Source organism: Patagioenas fasciata, unplaced genomic scaffold (assembly GCF_037038585.1).
Source record: "Patagioenas fasciata isolate bPatFas1 unplaced genomic scaffold, bPatFas1.hap1 Unplaced_59, whole genome shotgun sequence".
Taxonomy (NCBI): domain Eukaryota; kingdom Metazoa; phylum Chordata; class Aves; order Columbiformes; family Columbidae; genus Patagioenas; species Patagioenas fasciata.
In genome coordinates, this window is record NW_027288777.1 from 231,262 (window position 1) to 252,989 (window position 21,728).

A 21,728-nucleotide genomic window follows, 5' to 3' on the forward strand; every position below is an offset into this window, starting at 1 on the left:
TCCCAGGACCCCAATTTGTCCCCAGGGCCCATTCTGACATCCCGGGGACCCCCCTTGTCCCCATGGCCCATCGTGGCACCGAGGGGACCCCGCCTTTGTCCCCAGGGACCATTGTGACATCATAGGGACCCTATTGTTCCTGGGGCCCATTGTGACGTCCCAGGAACCCTCGTTGTCTGCAGGGCCCATTGTGACATTCTGGGCACCCCCTTTGTCCCCAGGACTCACTGTGGCACCATAGGGACCCCCTTTGTCACTGGGGCCCATTGTGACATCCCAGGACTCCACTTTGTCCCGAGGGCCCATTGTAGACACCATGGGGACCACATTTGTCCCTGGGGCCCATTGTGACATCCCAGGACCCCCCATTGTTCCCAGGGTCCATTGTGACATTTTGGGGACCCCGTTTGTCTCCAGGGCCCGTTGTGACACCATGGGGACCCCCCCTATGTTCCCAGTGCCCATTGTGACATTCTGGGGACCCCCTTTGTCCCCAGGGCCCATTGTGACACCATGGGGACCCCACTTGTTCCCAGGACCCATTGTGGCATTCTGGGGACTCCCTTTGTCCCCATGGCCCATGGTGACACCATGGGGACCCCATTTGTCACTGGGGCCCATTGTGACATCCCAGGACCCCCCATTGTCCCCAGGGCCCATTGTGACATTCAGGGGACACCCCTTTGTCCCCAGGGCCCATTGTGACACCGTCAGGTTACTCATGTCCCCAGGGCCCGTTGTGACCTCCTGGGGAGACCCCATTGTCCCCAAGGCCCATTGTGGCACCATGGGGACCCCCTTTGTCACTGGTGCCCATTGTGGCATCCCAGGAACCCCCTTGTCCTCAGAGCCCATCGTGACATCCCAAAACCCCCCATTGTCTCCAGGGCCCATTGTGACATCCTGGGGACCCCCCTTTGTCCCCAGGGCCCATTGCGACACCATGCGGACGCCACTTGTTCCCAGGACCCATTGTGGCATTCTAGGGACTCCGTTTGTCCCCATGGCCCATGGTGAAACCGTCAGGATACCCCAGGTCCCCAGGGCCCATTGTGACCTCCTGGGGAGACCCCATTGTTCCCAAGGCCCATTGTGGCACCATGGGGACCTCCTTTGTCCCCAGGGCCCATTGTGACATCCCAGGACCCCACTTAGTCCCCAGGGCCCATTGTGGCACCATGTGGACCCCCTTTGTCTCCAGGGCCCCTTGTGACATCACAGGACGCCTCTTTGTCCCCAGGGCCCATTGTGACACTGTGGGGACCTCCCTTGTCCCCAGGGCCCATTGTGACATTCAGGGGACACCCCTTGTCCGCAGGGCCCATCGTGGCACCATGGGGACCCCCTTTGTCACTGGGGCCCACTGTGGCATCCCAGGACCCCACTTTGTCCCCAGGACCCATTGTGACACCATGTGGACACCCTTGTCCGCAGGGCCCATCGTGGCACTGTGGGGACCCTCCTTGTCCCCAGGGCCCATTGGGACATCCTGGGGACCCCCGTTGTCCCCAGGGCCCATTGTGGCACCATGGGCACCCTCTTTGTCACTGGGGCCCATTGTGACATCCCAGGACCCCCCGTGGTCCCCAGGGCCCATTGTGACATCCTGGGGACCCTCTTTGTCCCAAGACCCCATTGTGACATCCTGTGGACCCCCCCATTGTCCCAAGGGCCCATTGTGACACCATAGGGATCCCCTTTGTCCCCAGGGCCCATTGCGACGTCCCAGGACCCCCCGTTGTCCCCAGGGCCCATTGTGACATTTTGGGGACCCCCCCTTGTCGCCAGGGCCCATTGTGACATCTTGGGGACCCCGTTTTTTCCCAGGACCCACTGTGGCACCATGGGGACCTCCTTTGTCCCCAGGGCCCATTGTGATATCCGAGGGACCCCCTTGTCCCCAGGGCCCATAGTGTCACCTTGGGGACCACTCTTGTCACTTGGGCCCATTGTGACACCATGGGGACCCACTATGTGCCCAGGGCCCATTGTGACATTCTAGGACTCCCCATTTTCCCCAGAGCCCATTGTGACATCCTGGGGATCCCCCTTTGTCCCCTGGGTCCATTGTAATGTCCCAGGACCCCCTTGTCCCCAGTGTTCATTGTGAAATCCTGGGGATTCCCTTTGTCCCGAGGGCCCATTGTGGCACCATGGGACCGCCTTTGTCACTGGGGACCATTGTGACATTCCAGGATTCCACTTTGTCCCCAGGGCCCGTTCTGACACCGTGGGGACCCCCATTGTCCCCAGGGCCCATTGTGACATCCCGGGGATCACCCTTTGTCCCAAGGGCCCATTGTGACGGGGTGGGGACCTTTTTTGTCCCCAGGGCCCATTGTGACATCTTGGGTACCCCCTTGTCCCCAGTGTCCATTGTGACATCCTGGGGACCCCCAATTGTCCCAGGGCCCATTGTGACATTCCAGGACCCCCCTTGTCTCCAGGGCTCATTGTGACATCACAGGACGCCCCTTTGTCCCCAGGGCCCGTTGTGACACAGTGGGGACCCCCCTGTCCCCAGGGCCCATTGTGCCATCCTGGGGACTCTCTTTGTCCCCAGGGCCCATTGTGATATCCTGGCGACCCCCGCTTTGTCCCCAGGGCCCATTGTGAACATCCTGGGGACCCCCTTTGTCCCCAGGGCCCATTGTGACATCCCTGGACCCCCCATTGTCCCCAGGGCGCATTGTGACATTCAGGGGACCCCCCTTTGGCCCCCGGGGCCCATTGTGATATCGTGGGGACCGTCTTTGTCCCCAGGGCCCATTGTGACACCATCAAGACCCCTCTTTGTCCCCAGGGCCTATTGTGACATACTGGGGACCCCGCCTTGTCTCCAGGGCCCATTGTGACGTCCGAGGACCCCCCCTTGTCCCCAGGGTCCATTGTGAACATCCTGGGGACCCCCTTTGTCCCCAGGGCCCATTGTGACACCGTGGGGACCCCGCTTGTCCTCAGGGCCCATTGTGACATTCAGGGGACCTCTCTTTGTCCCCAGGGCCTATTGTGACATTCTGGGGAACCCCCTTGTCTCCAGTCCCATTGTGATGTCCCAGGACCCCCCATTTTCCTTAGGGCCCATTGTGAAATCCGGGGGAACCCCCCCTTTCTCCTCAGGGCCCATTGTGACGTCCTGGGGACCCCCCTTTGTCCCCAGGGCCCATTGTGACGTTCAGGGGAACCACCTCTGTCCCCAGGGCCTATTGTGACATCCTGGGACACCCCCTTTGTCCCCAGGGCTCATTGTGACGTCCCAGGACCCCCCATTGTTCCCAGGGCCCATTATGAAATCCTGGGGACCCCCCCTTTGTCCCCAGGGCCCATCGTGGCACCATGGGGATCCCACCTTTGTCCCCAGGGCCCATTGTGACAGGGTGGGACCCCCCTTGTTCCCAGGGCCCATTGTGACATCCTGAGGATCCCCCATTGTCCCCAGGGCCCATTGTGACATCCTTAGGATGCCCCTTGTCCCCAGGGCCCATTGTGATATCCCAGGACCCCCCCTTGTCCCCAGGGCCCATTGTGACATCCTGGGGACCCCCTTTGTCTGCAGAGCCCATTGTGACATCCTGGGGAGCCCCCTTTGTCCCCAGGGCCCATTGTGACATCCTGAGGACGCCCTTTGTCCCCAGGGCCCATTGTTATGTCCAAGGACCCCCCGTTGTCCCCAGGGCCCATTGTGACATCCTGAGGATGCCCTTTGTCCCCAGAGCCTATTGTGACATCCTGGGGACCCCTCTTTGTCCCCAGGGCCCATTGTGACAGGGTGGGACCCCCCTTGTCCCCAGAGCCCATTGTGACATCCTGGGGACCCCTTTGTCACCAGAGGCCATTGTGATATCCTAGGGACCCCCGCTTTGTCCCCAGGGCCCATTGTGACATTCAGGGGACCCCCCTTTATCCCCAGGGCCCATTGTGACATCCTTGGGACCTCATTTGTCCCCAAGGCCCATTGTTGTACCATGGGGACCCCCTTTGTCCCCACGGCCCATTGTGACAGCGATGACAGCGGTGTCAGTGATCAGGACACGGAACCACGGGCGCAGCTCCATGCGGTGCTTTATTCCAGCGCTGGGAAACCCGGGGTTCGCACCCAGAGCTTCCAACAGCTGATTCAGACTCCACCTTATTTATACAAGTTGGTCACATACATATTCCTTATAACCCCTGACAACCATGAGCACATCCCACACCTATTCTAACACAAACTGTCTGTCTAAGAGATGTTAAGCAACATTCGCATGTTTATCAGTTATTTCTAAGGTACCAACTTGAAAAGAATATATCATAAATGTATGTCAACCTTAAGAATAAGGCTTGGTTGCAGCTACCTGCTTTAAAAGAATATATCATAAATGTATGTCAACCTTAAGAATAAAGCTTGGTTACAGCTACCTGCTTTAGAAGAATATATCATAAATGTATGTCAGCTTTAAGAATAAGGCTTGGTTACAGCTACCTGCTTTAGAAGAATATATCATAACTGTATGTCAGCTTTAAGAATAAGGCTTGGTTACAGCTACCTTTAAAAGAATATATCGTAAATCTACGTCAACTTTAAGAATAAGGTTTGGTTACTGTCTTAAAGTTAATCCAACCGTAACAGATCAGTGATATCCAGGGATCCAACCGTAACAGATCAGTGATACCCAGGGATCCAACCGTAACAGATCAGTGATACACAGGGATCCAACCGTAACAGGTCAGTGACACCCAGGGATCCAACCGTAACAGATCAGTGATACCCAGGGATCCAACCGTAACAGATCAGTGATATCCAGGGATCCAACCGTAACAGGTCAGTGACACCCAGGGATCCAACCGTAACAGATCAGTGACACCCAGGGATCCAACTGTAACAGGTCAGTGATACCCAGGGATCCAACCGTAACAGATCAGTGATACCCAGGGATCCAACCGTAACAGATCAGTGACACCCAGGGATCCAACCGTAACAGGTCAGTGATACCCAGGGATCCAACTGTAACAGATCAGTGATACCCAGGGATCCAACCGTAACAGATCAGTGATACCCAGGGATCCAACCGTAACAGGTCAGTGATACCCAGGGATCCAACTGTAACAGATCACTGATACCCAGGGATCCAACCGTAACAGGTCAGTGATACACAGGGATCCAACCGTAACAGGTCAGTGATACCCAGGGATACAACTGTAACAGATCAATGACACCCAGTGATCCAACCGTAACAGATCAGTGATACCCAGGGATCCAACTGTAACAGATCAGTGATACCCAGGGATCCAACTGTAACAGGTCAGTGATACCCAGGGATCCAACTGTAACAGGTCAGTGATACCCAGGGATCCAACCGTAACAGGTCAGTGATACCCAGGGATCCAACCGTAACAGGTCAGTGATACCCAGGGATCCAGCTGTAACAGATCAGTGATACCCAGGGATCCAGCTGTAACAGATCAGTGATACCCAGGGATCCAACTGTAACAGGTCACTGATACCCAGGGATCCAACTGTAACAGATCAGTGACACCCAGGGATCCAGCTGTAACAGATCAGTGACACCCAGGGATCCAGCCGTAACAGATCAGTGATACCCAGGGATCCAACTGTAACAGATCAGTGATACCCAGGGATCCAACCGTAACAGGTCAGTGATACCCAGGGATCCAACCGTAACAGATCAGTGATACCCAGGGATCCAGCTGTAACAGATCAGTGACACCCAGGGATCCAACTGTAACAGATCAGTGATACCCAGGGATCCAACTGTAACAGATCAGTGATACCCAGGGATACAACCGTAACAGATCAGTGATACCCAGGGATCCAACTGTAACAGATCAGTGATACCCAGGGATCCAACCGTAACAGATCAGTGACACCCAGGGATCCAAGTGTAACAGGTCAGTGATACCCAGGGATCCAACCGTAACAGGTCAGTGATACCCAGGGATCCAACCGTAACAGATCAGTGACACCCAGTGATCCAACCGTAACAGATCAGTGACACCCAGGGATCCAACTGTAACAGATCAGTGATACCCAGGGATCCAACCGTAAGAGGTCAGTGATACCCAGGGATCCAACCGTAACAGATCAGTGATACCCAGGGATCCAACCGTAACAGGTCAGTGATACCCAGGGATCCAACCGTAACAGGTCAGTGATACCCAGGGATCCAACTGTAACAGATCAGTGACACCCAGGGATCCAACCGTAACAGATCAGTGATACCCAGGGATCCAACTGTAACAGATCAGTGATACCCAGGGATCCAACTGTAACAGGTCAGTGATACCCAGGGATCCAACCGTAACAGGTCAGTGATACCCAGGGATCCAACCGTAACAGGTCAGTGATACCCAGGGATCCAGCTGTAACAGATCAGTGATACCCAGGGATCCAGCTGTAACAGATCAGTGATACCCAGGGATCCAACTGTAACAGGTCACTGATACCCAGGGATCCAACTGTAACAGATCAGTGACACCCAGGGATCCAGCTGTAACAGATCAGTGACACCCAGGGATCCAGCCGTAACAGGTCAGTGATACCCAGGGATCCAGCTGTAACAGATCAGTGATACCCAGGGATCCAGCTGTAACAGATCAGTGATACCCAGGGATCCAACTGTAACAGGTCACTGATACCCAGGGATCCAACTGTAACAGATCAGTGACACCCAGGGATCCAGCTGTAACAGATCAGTGACACCCAGGGATCCAGCCGTAACAGGTCAGTGATACCCAGGGATCCAACTGTAACAGATCAGTGATACCCAGGGATCCAACCGTAACAGGTCAGTGATACCCAGGGATCCAACCGTAACAGATCAGTGATACCCAGGGATCCAGCTGTAACAGATCAGTGACACCCAGGGATCCAACTGTAACAGATCAGTGACACCCAGGGATACAACCGTAACAGATCAGTGATACCCAGGGATCCAACTGTAACAGGTCAGTGATACCCAGGGATCCAACCGTAACAGATCAGTGATACCCAGGGATCCAGCTGTAACAGATCAGTGATACCAAGGGATCCAACTGTAACAGATCAGTGATACCCAGGGATACAACCGTAACAGATCAGTGATACCCAGGGATCCAACCGTAACAGGTCAGTGATACCCAGGGATCCAACCGTAACAGATCAGTGATACCCAGGGATCCAGCTGTAACAGATCAGTGATACCCAGGGATCCAACTGTAACAGATCAGTGATACCCAGGGATACAACCGTAACAGATCAGTGATACCCAGGGATCCAACTGTAACAGGTCAGTGATACCCAGGGATCCAACCGTAACAGATCAGTGACACCCAGGGATCCAAGTGTAACAGGTCAGTGATACCCAGGGATCCAACCGTAACAGGTCAGTGATACCCAGGGATCCAACCGTAACAGATCAGTGACACCCAGTGATCCAACCGTAACAGATCAGTGACACCCAGGGATCCAACCGTAACAGATCAGTGATACCCAGGGATCCAACCGTAACAGGTCAGTGATACCCAGGGATCCAACCGTAACAGATCAGTGATACCCAGGGATCCAACTGTAACAGGTCAGTGATACCCAGGGATCCAACCGTAACAGATCAGTGATACCCAGGGATCCAACCGTAACAGATCAGTGATACCCAGGGATCCAACTGTAACAGGTCAGTGATACCCAGGGATCCAACTGTAACACGTCAGTGATACCCAGGGATCCAACCGTAACAGGTCAGTGATACCCAGGGATCCAACTGTAACAGATCAGTGATACACAGGGATCCAACTGTAACAGATCAGTGATACCCAGGGATCCAACCGTAACAGATCAGTGATACCCAGGGATCCAACCGTAACAGATCAGTGATACCCAGGGATCCAGCCGTAACAGATCAGTGATACCCAGGGATCCAGCCGTAACAGATCAGTGATACCCAGGGATCCAACTGTAACAGATCAGTGATACCCAGGGATCCAACCGTAACAGGTCAGTGATACCCAGGGATCCAACCGTAACAGATCAGTGACACCCAGGGATCCAACTGTAACAGATCAGTGATACCCAGGGATCCAACCGTAACAGGTCAGTGATACCCAGGGATCCAACCGTAACAGGTCAGTGATACCCAGGGATCCAACCGTAACAGGTCAGTGATACCCAGGGATCCAACCGTAACAGGTCAGTGATACCCAGGGATCCAACTGTAACAGGTCAGTGATACCCAGGGATCCAACCGTAACAGATCAGTGATACCCAGGGATCCAACTGTAACAGGTCAGTGATACCCAGGGATCCAATCGTAACAGAGCAGTGATACCCAGGGATCCAACTGTAACAGATCAGTGATACCCAGGGATCCAACTGTAACAGATCAGTGATACCCAGGGATCCAGCCGTAACAGATCAGTGACACCCAGGGATCCAACCGTAACAGATCAGTGATACCCAGGGATCCAACTGTAACAGATCAGTGATACCCAGGGATCCAACCGTAACAGGTCAGTGATACCCAGGGATCCAACCGTAACAGATCAGTGATACCCAGGGATCCAGCTGTAACAGATCAGTGACACCCAGGGATCGAACCGTAACAGATCAGTGATACCCAGGAATCCAACTGTAACAGATCAGTGATACCCAGGGATCCAACTGTAACAGATCAGTGACACCCAGGGATCCAACTGTAACAGGTCAGTGATACCCAGGGATCCAACCGTAACAGATCAGTGACACCCAGGGATCCAACTGTAACAGGTCAGTGATACCCAGGGATCCAACCGTAACAGGTCAGTGATACCCAGGGATCCAACCGTAACAGATCAGTGACACCCAGGGATCCAACCGTAACAGATCAGTGACACCCAAGGATCCAACCGTAACAGATCAGTGATACCCAGGGATCCAACCGTAACAGGTCAGTGATACCCAGGGATCCAACCGTAACAGATCAGTGATACCCAGGGATCCAACCGTAACAGGTCAGTGATACCCAGGGATCCAACCGTAACAGATCAGTGATACCCAGGGATCCAACTGTAACAGATCAGTGATACCCAGGGATCCAACTGTAACAGGTCAGTGATACCCAGGGATCCAACTGTAACACGTCAGTGATACCCAGGGATCCAACTGTAACAGGTCAGTGATACCCAGGGATCCAACTGTAACAGATCAGTGATACCCAGGGATCCAACCGTAACAGGTCAGTGATACCCAGGGATCCAACCGTAACAGGTCAGTGATACCCAGGGATCCAACCGTAACAGATCAGTGATACCCAGGGATCCAACCGTAACAGATCAGTGACACCCAGGGATCCAAGTGTAACAGGTCAGTGATACCCAGGGATCCAACCGTAACAGATCAGTGATACCCATGGATCCAACCGTAACAGGTCAGTGATACCCAGGGATCCAACCGTAACAGATCAGTGATACCCAGGGATCCAACCGTAACAGATCAGTGATACCCAGGGATCCAACTGTAACAGGTCAGTGATACCCAGGGATCCAATCGTAACAGATCAGTGATACCCAGGGATCCAGCTGTAACAGATCAGTGATACCCAGGGATCCAACTGTAACAGATCAGTGACACCCAGGGATCCAACTGTAACAGATCAGTGACACCCAGGGATCCAACCGTAACAGATCAGTGATACACAGGGATCCAACCGTAACAGATCAGTGATACCCAGGGATCCAACAGTAACAGGTCAGTGATACCCAGGGATCCAACTGTAACAGATCAGTGATACCCAGGGATCCAACCGTAACAGATCAGTGATACCCAGGGATCCAACCTTAACAGATCAGTGACACCCAGGGATCCAACCGTAACAGATCAGTGACACCCAGGGATCCAACCGTAACAGATCAGTGACACCCAGGGATCCAACCGTAACAGATCAGTGATACCCAGGGATCCAACCGTAACAGATCAGTGATACCCAGGGATCCAACCGTAACAGGTCAGTGATACCCAGGGATCCAACCGTAACAGGTCAGTGATACCCAGGGATCCAACCGTAACAGATCAGTGATACCCAGGGATCCAACTGTAACAGATCAGTGATACCCAGGGATCCAACTGTAACAGATCAGTGATACCCAGGGATCCAGCTGTAACAGATCAGTGACACCCAGGGATCCAACCGTAACAGATCAGTGATACCCAGGGATCCAACTGTAACAGATCAGTGATACCCAGGGATCCAACCGTAACAGGTCAGTGATACCCAGGGATCCAACCGTAACAGATCAGTGATACCCAGGGATCCAGCTGTAAAAGATCAGTGACACCCAGGGATCCAACTGTAACAGATCAGTGATACCCAGGGATCCAACTGTAACAGATCAGTGATATTCAGGGATCCAACCGTAACAGATCAGTGATACCCAGGGATCCAACTGTAACAGGTCAGTGATACCCAGGGATCCAACCGTAACAGATCAGTGGCACCCAGGGATCCAACCGTAACAGGTCAGTGATACCCAGGGATCCAACCGTAACAGGTCAGTGACACCCAGGGATCCAACCGTAACAGATCAGTGACACCCAGGGATCCAACCGTAACAGATCAGTGACACCCAGGGATCCAACCGTAACAGATCAGTGATACCCAGGGATCCAACCGTAACAGGTCAGTGATACCCAGGGATCCAACCGTAACAGGTCAGTGATACCCAGGGATCCAACTGTAACAGATCAGTGATACCCAGGGATCCAACTGTAACAGATCAGTGATACCCAGGGATCCAACTGTAACAGGTCAGTGATACCCAGGGATCCAACTGTAACACGTCAGTGATACCCAGGGATCCAACCGTAACACGTCAGTGATACCCAGGGATCCAACCGTAACAGGTCAGTGATACCCAGGGATCCAACCGTAACAGATCAGTGATACCCAGGGATCCAACCGTAACAGATCAGTGATACCCAGGGATCCAGCTGTAACAGGTCAGTGATACCCAGGGATTCAACCGTAACAGATCAGTGATACCCAGGGATCCAACTGTAACAGATCAGTGATACCCAGGGATCCAACTGTAACAGGTCAGTGATACCCAGGGATCCAACCGTAACAGATCAGTGACACCCAGGGATCCAACTGTAACAGATCAGTGATACCCAGGGATCCAACCGTAACAGGTCAGTGATACCCAGGGATCCAACCGTAACAGATCAGTGATACCCAGGGATCCAACCGTAACAGGTCAGTGACACCCAGGGATCCAACCGTAACAGGTCAGTGATACCCAGGGATCCAACTGTAACAGGTCAGTGATACCCAGGAATCCAACTGTAACAGGTCAGTGATACCCAGGGATCCAGCTGTAACAGGTCAGTGATACCCAGGGATCCAACTGCAACAGATCAGTGACACCCAGGGATCCAAGTGTAACAGATCAGTGATACCCAGGGATCCAACTGTAACAGGTCAGTGATACCCAGGGATCCAACTGTAACACGTCAGTGACACCCAGGGATCCAAGTGTAACAGATCAGTGATACCCAGGGATCCAACTGTAACAGATCAGTGACACCCAGGGATCCAACCGTAACAGATCAGTGATACCCAGGGATCCAACCGTAACAGATCAGTGATACCCAGGGATCCAACCGTAACAGATCAGTGATACCCAGGGATCCAACCGTAACAGGTCAGTGATACCCAGGGATCCAACCGTAACAGGTCAGTGATACCCAGGGATCCAACTGTAACAGATCAGTGACACCCAGGGATCCAACTGTAACAGGTCAGTGATACCCAGGGATCCAACCGTAACAGATCAGTGATACCCAGGGATCCAACTGTAACAGGTCAGTGATACCCAGGGATCCAGCTGTAACAGATCAGTGATACCAAGGGATCCAACTGTAACAGGTCAGTGATACCCAGGGATCCAACTGTAACACGTCAGTGACACCCAGGGATCCAACTGTAACAGGTCAGTGATACCCAGGGATCCAACTGTAACAGATCAGTGACACCCAGGGATCCAACCGTAACAGATCAGTGACACCCAGGGATCCAACTGTAACAGATCAGTGACACCCAGGGATCCAACTGTAACAGATCAGTGATACCCAGGGATCCAACTGTAACAGGTCAGTGATACCCAGGGATCCAACTGTAACAGGTCAGTGATACCCAGGGATCCAGCTGTAACAGGTCAGTGATACCCAGGGATCCAACTGCAACAGATCAGTGACACCCAGGGATCCAAGTGTAACAGATCAGTGATACCCAGGGATCCAACTGTAACAGGTCAGTGATACCCAGGGATCCAACTGTAACACGTCAGTGACACCCAGGGATCCAAGTGTAACAGATCAGTGATACCCAGGGATCCAACTGTAACAGATCAGTGACACCCAGGGATCCAACCGTAACAGATCAGTGATACCCAGGGATCCAACCGTAACAGATCAGTGATACCCAGGGATCCAACCGTAACAGATCAGTGATACCCAGGGATCCAACCGTAACAGGTCAGTGATACCCAGGGATCCAACCGTAACAGGTCAGTGATACCCAGGGATCCAACTGTAACAGATCAGTGACACCCAGGGATCCAACTGTAACAGGTCAGTGATACCCAGGGATCCAACTGTAACAGGTCAGTGACACCCAGGGATCCAGCTGTAACAGATCAGTGATACCCAGGGATCCAACTGTAACAGGTCAGTGATACCCAGGGATCCAGCTGTAACAGATCAGTGATACCCAGGGATCCAACTGTAACAGGTCAGTGATACCCAGGGATCCAGCTGTAACAGATCAGTGATACCAAGGGATCCAACTGTAACAGGTCAGTGATACCCAGGGATCCAACTGTAACACGTCAGTGACACCCAGGGATCCAACTGTAACAGGTCAGTGATACCCAGGGATCCAACTGTAACAGATCAGTGACACCCAGGGATCCAACCGTAACAGATCAGTGACACCCAGGGATCCAACTGTAACAGATCAGTGACACCCAGGGATCCAACTGTAACAGATCAGTGATACCCAGGGATCCAACTGTAACAGGTCAGTGATACCCAGGGATCCAACTGTAACAGATCAGTGATACCCAGGGATCCAACTGTAACAGGTCAGTGATACCCAGGGATCCAACTGTAACAGATCAGTGGTACCCAGGGCAGAGCCAGCCAAGGCCCATCCCATACCTGTTCCAGAAGGGAACACCTTGTAAAACCGATCCCGTCACTAACACCTGCGGCTGAACTTCATCAAATGCCGAGATCAGAAGTTTCACGGCACCAGCTGCAACCTTGAGGAGACGAGATCGCCAAGATTTCCAGCAAAAAGGGGGCGCCAGGCCGGGTTCAACCGCCTTGGCCGCTTGGGTCCCACCAGTTCCTCACAATGAGCCAAAGGGGCAAAGCCCACTGTGAGGAGGCTTAGGAGCCTTCATCCAAAGACCCCAAGGACCCCTCCTCAAATGCACCCAGTGCCACTGCGCAGGAGAACAGGGGGCTCAGGGCTGTGGAAACGGTTCTGAGATCACCTCATGAACATGCACAGTTCTGGGGTCATTATGAACACTTACTGTAATTAACACACTTCCTGTTGTTAAAGGTGTGCGTGTTGGGCCGAGCGAATCTCCCGCGCACCCAGCACTGTTTCGCTTGTGCTCTCATGAACCCGCGTTTAAAGAACACAATTAAAGAATTGGATTAAACAGCAGCGAGAGCCCGCAACGGGCGACGGCGCCACCGCGGGGCTGCGCGGGGGCTGCACTGCGCAGGCGCTGAGCCGTGTCGGGAAGGGGAGGGACTTCCCGCTGGAAGCGGCACAGTCAATGGGCATCAGGAGGCCGCCTCCAGGCCAATGGCGGCTCGGGACGGGTGCGAGGGACGGTGACGGGCCGGCTGTGTGGCCAATGGCGGTGCCGGGGGCGTGACCATGCAGCCCGCCCCGGGAGCGGCGGCCCGGCCGTGGCGGTTCGTCCCCTGCTGCCGCCGGAGCGCCGCTGCCACGGGCGGGTCCTGCGGCTGCAGCGGCTGCGGGGGCGGGCGGGGGGCCCGGGGCTGCGGCCCCGCTGGCCGGGGCCGGGCGGTCGCCGTGTTGCCCCCGGGCGGTCGCCGTGTTGCCCCCGGGCGGTCGCCGTGTTGCCCTCTGGCGGCAGTGGGGGGGTCCCGCTGGTCGCCCCCGCAGTTCCACGGTTGAAAATCCTCCTCACAAGGCGCTGGGACCGCGATTGCCGCCAGTTCGGTCCCGGGTGAGCGGCGGGGCCGGATTTGGTTGTTGCGGGGGGTTGTGGGGGGCGCGGGGCGGGTCTGGGGGTGCAGGGGAGCTGTGGGGGTTGGGGTGCAGCCGGCAGGAGGGACCAGGTTTGGGGGGCCCTGGGTCCCTTTGCGGGGGAGGGGAGGCCCTGCTGACCCTGCCTCCCCCAGCAAATCCCCCTGCGGGGCTCCCCCTGCCCCCCCGATCGGTCTGCGCCCCCCGCGACTCCCTCAAGTCCCCCTGAACCTCAATGCCCCTTTTTGACCCCAAAACAGCCCCAAATGTGCCCCCCAATGTCCCTTTAACACACCCTCCTCCCAGCCCCCCCGCACCGAGGCCTCCAGTGTATAAATTAAATGTGTAACATTAAACGCGACATTTGAGCGTTAACTAAAAACCAACAAATGTTGACGTTTCTTAGAGGTTTTTGTTGAATTTTGGTTTCACGGAAGGGAGCGTTGTTGGAAATTTACTGGGATTAATGTTTTGCTTTAAAAACTTTTTGTATCTCAGAAGTGACCTGAACAGTTTGATAAAGAACATTTCAAATTAAATTAATTTCCCATTAAATTTCTTGGGATTAAACGTCCGTCAGAGGCAGTGGTGCTTAAACCCCACTTCATTGGTCCCTCTCCGCATTAAAAATCCATCATTAAACAGTTAAATATTTCCCGTAATTAAACCCCTGTGATCTACATTCTGTAATTTAAAAATGCGGTGACTGAGCGGTTGAACAGCCGATATCGCTCTGAGCGCGTGGCTCAATCTCTTGATTCATCTCAGTTCATCCCCACCAACCCCGTCGCCGTTCATGGGAACGTACCCGGGTGGATGGAGGGGGCGGGCGGTGGGTGTGGGCTCCCTGGGCTTCAGCAAAGCCTCTGACACTGTCTGCACAGCATCCGCACAGCTGAGCTGGGGAGGGGTGCTCTGGGCAGTGGGGAGTGGGGGGTGCAAACTGGCTGAGAGGGAGAAGCCAGAGAGTGGTGGTCAATGGGCAGAGTCCGGTTGAGGCCTGGATCCAGTGCAGGGCCTCGGGGGCCAATATTATTCAATATATTCGTTAACGATTCGGATGAGGGAATTGAGTGACTGTCAGCGAGTTTGCTGGGGACACCAAGCTGGGAGGAGCGGGTGACCCTGGAAGCTGTGCTGCCATCAGAGACCTGGACAGGCTGGAGAGCTGGGGGGGGATAACCTGGTGAGATTTAACAAGGGGAAGTGCAGAGTGCTGCACCTGGGCAGGAACAACCCCAGGGTCAGTATAGGATGGGAATGAGCTGTTAGAGAGCAGGGTAGGGGAAAGGGAGCTGGGGGTCCTGGGGACAGCAGGGTGAGCATGAGCCAGCACTGGGCCCTTGTGGCCAGGAAGCCAATGGGACCTGGGGTGGGTTAGAAGGGGGTGGTCAGTAGGTCAGAGAGGTTCTCCTGCCCCTCTGCTCTGCCCTGGGGAGACCACACCTGGAATATTGTGTCCAGTTGTGGCCCCTCAGCTCCAGAAGGACAGGGAACTGCTGCAGAGAGTCCAGCGCAGCCACCAAGATGCTGAAGGGAGTGGAGCACCTCCCTTATGAAGAAAGGCTGAGGGAGCTGGGGCTCTTTAGTTTGGAGAAGAGGAGACTGAGGGGTGACCTTATTAATGTTTATAAATATATAAAGGGTGAGTGCCAGGAGGATGGAGCCGGGCTCTTCTCAGTGGCAAACAATGATAGGACAAGGGGCAATGGGATCAAGCTGGAACACAAGAGGTTCCACTTAAATTTGAGAAAGAACTTCTTCTCAGTGAGGGTAACAGAGCCTGGCCCAGGCTGCCCAGGGGGTTGTGGAGTCTCCTTCTCTGCAGACATTCAAACCCGCCTGGACCCCTTCCTGTGGAACCTCAGCTGGGTGTTCCTGCTGCATGGGGGATTGCACTGGATGAGCTTTTGAGGTCCCTTCCAATCCCAAACATTCTGTGATGCTGTGATTTCTGTGCTAAATCCTTTCCTTTCCCCCCGTGCCAGTGGGGGGGACCCAGAGGACCCGCCCAGGCCCCCCCAGGTTTGTGGGAGCAGCACTGGGGAGGGGGCGCTTTTTCCCCCAGCTACGAAGATAGAGACAATTTGTACAAAAACTCTAAAGTGGGGGGAACGGCAACTCGGGGACCCCCAAACCACCACAGGGGGGTCCACATCACCCCATGCGCCCCATCACTTTTGGGGTGTCAGAGCCCCCCCCCATGCAGCTGCCCCTCGGGGGTCCTGGGTGGGTTGTGAGGTCCCTGGGGGGCTGGAGAGGAGAAAGGGGGAAACCTGGGTTTGGGGGGGTCCCAGGGGTTCTTGCGAGTGGGTGTGGGGGGGTCTCAGTGGTTTCTGGGATCCCTGGGGGGTCCCTGAGATCAAGAAGAATTTGGAGGCTGGCGGGGAACTTTGTGAGGGGAAGAGTGAAACATCCCTTTTCCCTCTGTTTCACAGCCCCAGCTCAGCCCCAGCTCCTTCTCAGAGGCTCCGTTCAGCAGGGCCTAAAGCAATGAACCAACGATTGGTTTCAGTTCCTTCCTCATGTCCCCCCTGAACCTCCCTCCTGCAGCTGGAAACCAGCACCCTGTGTCCCGTCGGAACAGCCCCGCTCGAAAGCCGCAGGATTACGTGGATCACGTCTCGGCTCAGCGGGGGCCTCGCTTGTGGCCTCTGCTCTGTTGGAGGGAAGAAGGGAGAAGGAAACCATTTCTGTTCTTCGTTCCAAACCAAATGTTTTACCTGGACGTTGGTGCATCTTGAGATGGGCCCTTGAGTCCTCTGCAGCTTCTAAGTCATTCCGAAGTGACCCTTGAACAGTGTTATACCCTGAAAATAAAAGCTTCAGAACAAATGTGAGGCCTTGCTGCTTATTTTAAAAACGTTCTTTAAGCTTCAGTGACTGTTCGCTGCTGCCCTTATCTACGGTCACGCTGAGTAAAGCGATACAGAAAGCTCAATGCATTCACGAGGTGTTGATGTCGACGTCTCATTGTCCGCGTTCTCTCCGAGAAAGCAAAAGTAACTCCAGACACTGATACCGTCCCAGCTCTGGCGCAAGGGGAAGCTGTGGAAACCACCTTCCTGCGCCTGATGTCCCTCGTCCCTTCCCGGCCGTTTTGCTGCAGGGCACCAGACGATCGACACCTCTGGGTTGGTCACGGCCGTGATGGGAGCCGAGGGAAAACGGAAAGGGAGGGCTGGATCCCGTGGGAAATGGGGCCAAGAGTCAAGGACCGTGCTGCTGCTGATCCTCTTCGTCACTCGCTGGGAGGAAGGCGCCCGAGGGAAGGGAGAGAACGGCCACTGATGTCCCCCAGCGCGAGGTGGACGACGGTTCCTGGGGCAAAGAGGTGATCGAGGGCACGTGGGAAGGAAAAGATCCCGAAAACACGACGACAGCCCCGAGATGCCACATCCGGCTTCCCCCGAGCTCCCTCCCGGCTGTGCTCCGCACCTTCTCCTTCATCACCAGCACCTCCCGCCCCGCTGATCGCCCAGCTCGTGTCAGGCGGCTGGAGAACGTGGTTCAGGAACACTGGGCAGGACGGAGCCAGCGGGCAGGACGCGGCCAGCAGGCGCTCGCTGCTCTCCTGGACAGGCCGGCACGGAGCCCTGAGGAGCCCCTGGGTCCTGGTGCCGTGCTGGTCACAGCCTCGTGATGCTGCTGGGCGAGCGTCTCATCCTCCCCTGCTGCTCCTCCCATACAGGTATCTTTTTTCTCATTTCCTCCCCTCTTCTTTTCCTTTCCTTCGTCATTTCCCCCTTTTTCTGCCTTATACCCCTCTCAAGTCTCTTTCCCTGCTGTCACCTCTTCTTTCTTCCTCTCTCCTTTCTGTTTTTTGATCCCATCTTCCCTCCTGTCTTCATCATCCTCTCTCCATCTCCCTCTCCCTTTCCATCTCCTCCTCTCCTCCATAGGTAATTAATATATATTCATATTCACATATTCTATATATTCATATAGAATTCTGTATATTCATGAAATGAATCCATTTCTTGGCTGAGCTGATGGAGTTAGTTCTGTCCTGTCAACCGCAAATCTGAATTCTCAGGACAGGACCAAGTGGGCTGAAAATGCGTTGCCGTGGCGGTCCTGGAGATGTGCCCAACGTGGGACACAATGGGGTCTCCCCGGAGGCTTCTCTTCTCTCCCCTTCCTTCCCTCCCCTTCCTTCCCTCCCCTTCCTTCCCTCCCCTTCCTTCCCTCCCCTTCCTTCCCTCCCCTTCCTTCCCTCCCCTTCCTTCCCTCCCCTTCCCTCAGAACCCCATTCTGGTTTGGGATGAAGGGACCTCTGGAGATCCCCCAGTCCAACCCCCCTGCTCCCGCGGGGTCCCAGAGCAGATCACACAGGATCCCAGGGGTCTGAATGTCTCACAGAAGGAGACTCCACACCCGCTCTGGGCAGCCTGGGCCGGGCTCTGGCACCTCCCAGCAAGCAAGTTTCTCCTTACGTTCAGATGGAGCCTCCTCTGTTTCAGTCTGTGCCCGTTGCCCCTCACCCCGGCGCTGGGCACCACTGAACAGAGTCTGCTCCATCCTGACACCCACCTGAGATATTGATCCCATTGATCACATCCCTCTCAGCTTCTCTTCTCCAGCTCAACAGCCCCATCTCTCTCAGTCTCTCCTGATCAGAATGATGCTCCAGACCCCTCAGCATCTCTGTGTCCCTCCACTGGACTCCCTCCAGTAACTCCTTGTCCTTCTTCAACTGGGGAGCCCAGAACTGGACCCAGAACTGCAGATGCAGCTTCCCCAGGGTGGAGCAGAGGGGGAGGATTCACCTCTCTCACCTGCTGCTCACACTCTTCTTAATAAATATCCCCCAGGTACCCTTGGCCTCGTGACCACAAGGACACATTGGTGACTTGTGGCCAACCTGATGTCACCCAGAACTCCCAAGTCCTTCTCGCAGAGCTGCTTTCCAGCGGGTCCACCCCCAAACCGTGCTGGTACTGGACCCCTGCTGCCCCAGGAGGGGCCGGTATCGCCCCGGTATCGCGATGGGTGGCACCGACAGCCCTGGTATTGCGATGGGTGGCACCAACGGCCCCGGTATCGCGATGGGTGGCACCAACGGCCCCGGTATCGCGATGGGTGGCACCGACAGCCCCGGTATCGCGATGGGTGGCACCGACGGCCCCGGTATCGCGATGGGTGGCACCGACAGCCCCGGTATCGCGATGGGTGGCACCGACAGCCCCAGTATCGCGATGGGTGGCACCGACAGCCCCGGTATCGCGATGGGTGGCACCAACAGCGCCCTAACATGGTGCTCATCAGTAAGAAGGGAGGGAAGGGGGTTGCAGGGCAGCCATCGCTCGGGGTCTGCGGGATCTCCCTGTGCTTGTGGGAGCCCACGAGTCTTTGCATCACGCCTTGCGTTTTATTCTCTCTTCCTCTTTCAATTACTTATCTCACTTGGTTTTTTTTATCTTAGCCCATGAGTTTTCTTACTTTTGCTCCTCATATTCTTCATTCCCATCCTACTGAGGGGTGCGTGGGGCTGCTCTGCCAGCCCCGGCTGCCCCACCGCAGCTCCCCAGGCCCTCACGTCTCCCATCCCAGCAACAGCAGTGGCCGCGGCACTGATTTCTTTCCTCTCCCTTTTGCAGCCTCCTTGCGCTCGTCCTCTCCACGCCGATCTCTCCTGGCTTCCTCCAGCTGCTGTGTCCTCTGTGGGTAAGTGCAGCTCGACCCCTCCCAAGATGCTCTCGAGTTGGCTGGGGTTTCTAAAACAGAGGGAAAAGGGATGTCTCACTTTTCCTCAGGCAGTTTCCTCCCAGACCCCTTTTACCCCCTGCGCTCTCCACAGACCCCAGTTACCGTTTCTGTTCCGATGGGGAACATCTCACTGTGCTGTGCATGGCCAAGACGATGAGGACTCTGGACAGGAAATCCCTTCCAAGCGCAGCTTTCCTCTCACCGTTGGGCAGCGACAACAGCCCCGGTATCGCGACAGCAGCACCGACGGCCCCGGTATCGCGACAGCAGCACCAACAGCCCCGGTATCACGACGGATGGCACCGACAGCCCCGGTATCGCGACAGCAGCACCGACAGCCCCGGTATCGCGACGGGCAGCAGTGATGGAGCTGGTATTGCGACGGCAGCACCGACGGCCCTGATATTGTGATGGGCAGTGACAGGGGCCCTGGTATCGTGATGGGCAGAACCAACAGCTCCAGTATCGTGATGGGCAGCACTGACAGTCCCGGTATTGCGACGGCAGCACCGACAGCACCGGTATCGCGATGGGTGGCACCAACAGCCCTGGTATCGCAATGGGCAGCAACAACGACCCCGGTATCGCGAAGGGCGGCACCGACGGCCCCGGTATCGCAATAGGGAGCACTGATGGTCCTGGTATCGCGACAGGTGGCAACAACAGCGCTGGTATCGTCACAACAGCAGTGACGACGGCCCCAGTATCGTGATGGGCAGCAACGATGGTCCTGGTAGCGCGATGGGTGGCACCGACGGCCCTGGTATCGCGATGGGTGGCACCGACAGCCCCGGTATCGCAATGGGTGGCACCGACGGCCCCGGTATCGTGACAGCAATAAATCTCAAGACCTCCCAAAATAAATCCCCCTTCCATCCCTCCTGGTGTGACAAGACCCTTAATTAACATTTCATTAATCAAACAACTCAACCCCCCCGTTGTCACAAATCGCTGCATTAATGAACTTCAACTCATTCCAGAACCCAGTTTATTAAGCAAAGCAGAAAGCGTGTTAAATAGAAAGAAAAACACCAAAACCCCTGTTTCTCGGCTCAGATCCGGGCGCTTTACGGCACCATTTTGCCACCATTTCCCTTTCCGGTTCTTCCCACCGCGAGCAGCCGCTGCCCGTTGATCTCACAGCGGCGTTTTTTCCCAATCTCACAGGATTTCAGCCCAATTCCGGCCCTGTTCCGTGCGCCCCCTGGTGCCGGAGATGACGATCGGGCGCCAGCTCTTCCCATCAAACCCGATGCCGAGAAACCAAACCCCCCGCGGTCGCTTCTTCAAACACACGCGCAGATTCACCCCTTTTCTCCCCAAAAATCCCCCTCTGGATGCGCCGTCCGGTGGGAAAGCCGACGGTGGTTTCGGCGCGGGGGTTTCCTGAGGGCGCAAACCTACCCCGGGCGCTGCTCCGGCGCCGCGATCCCCATTTCAGCTGGTTCCTCGATTTTAAGGCGCTTCGGGGGCGGCTCGGTCCCGGCTTGCGGCTCCGGCATCGCCATTTCGGATGGTTTGTCCTCAATTCTCCAGCGTTTTGGGGGCTGCTTGGTCCAGGCCTGCGGCTCCAGCACCAGCGCTGCAATCACCATTTCAGCTGGTTTCTCCTCAATTTTAAAGCGCTTCAGGGGCGGCTCGGTCCCGGCCTGCGGCTCCGGGATCACCATTTCGGCTGGTTCCCCTTCAATTCTTAAGCGCTTCAGGGGTGGCTTGGTCCCGGCCTGCGGCTCCAGCATCGCCATTTCGGTTGGTTTCTCCTCTATTTTCATGCATTTT

General features: G+C 55.3%; 1 long non-coding RNA gene across 2 annotated transcripts; it reads left to right on the top strand.

Annotated features, from left to right (window-relative positions):
• Positions 1-14,200: 14,200 nt before the first annotated feature.
• On the top strand, positions 14,201-19,923 carry LOC139826889 (uncharacterized). Of its 2 annotated transcripts, none has more exons than XR_011736997.1 (3): positions 14,201-14,220; positions 16,679-17,931; positions 19,841-19,923. It is a non-coding gene; the product is annotated as an uncharacterized lncRNA (long non-coding RNA). The 2 variants fall into 2 exon arrangements; XR_011736996.1 differs by lacking the exon at positions 14,201-14,220 and adding an exon at positions 14,935-15,044.
• The last annotated feature ends 1,805 nt before the right edge of the window (positions 19,924-21,728 follow it).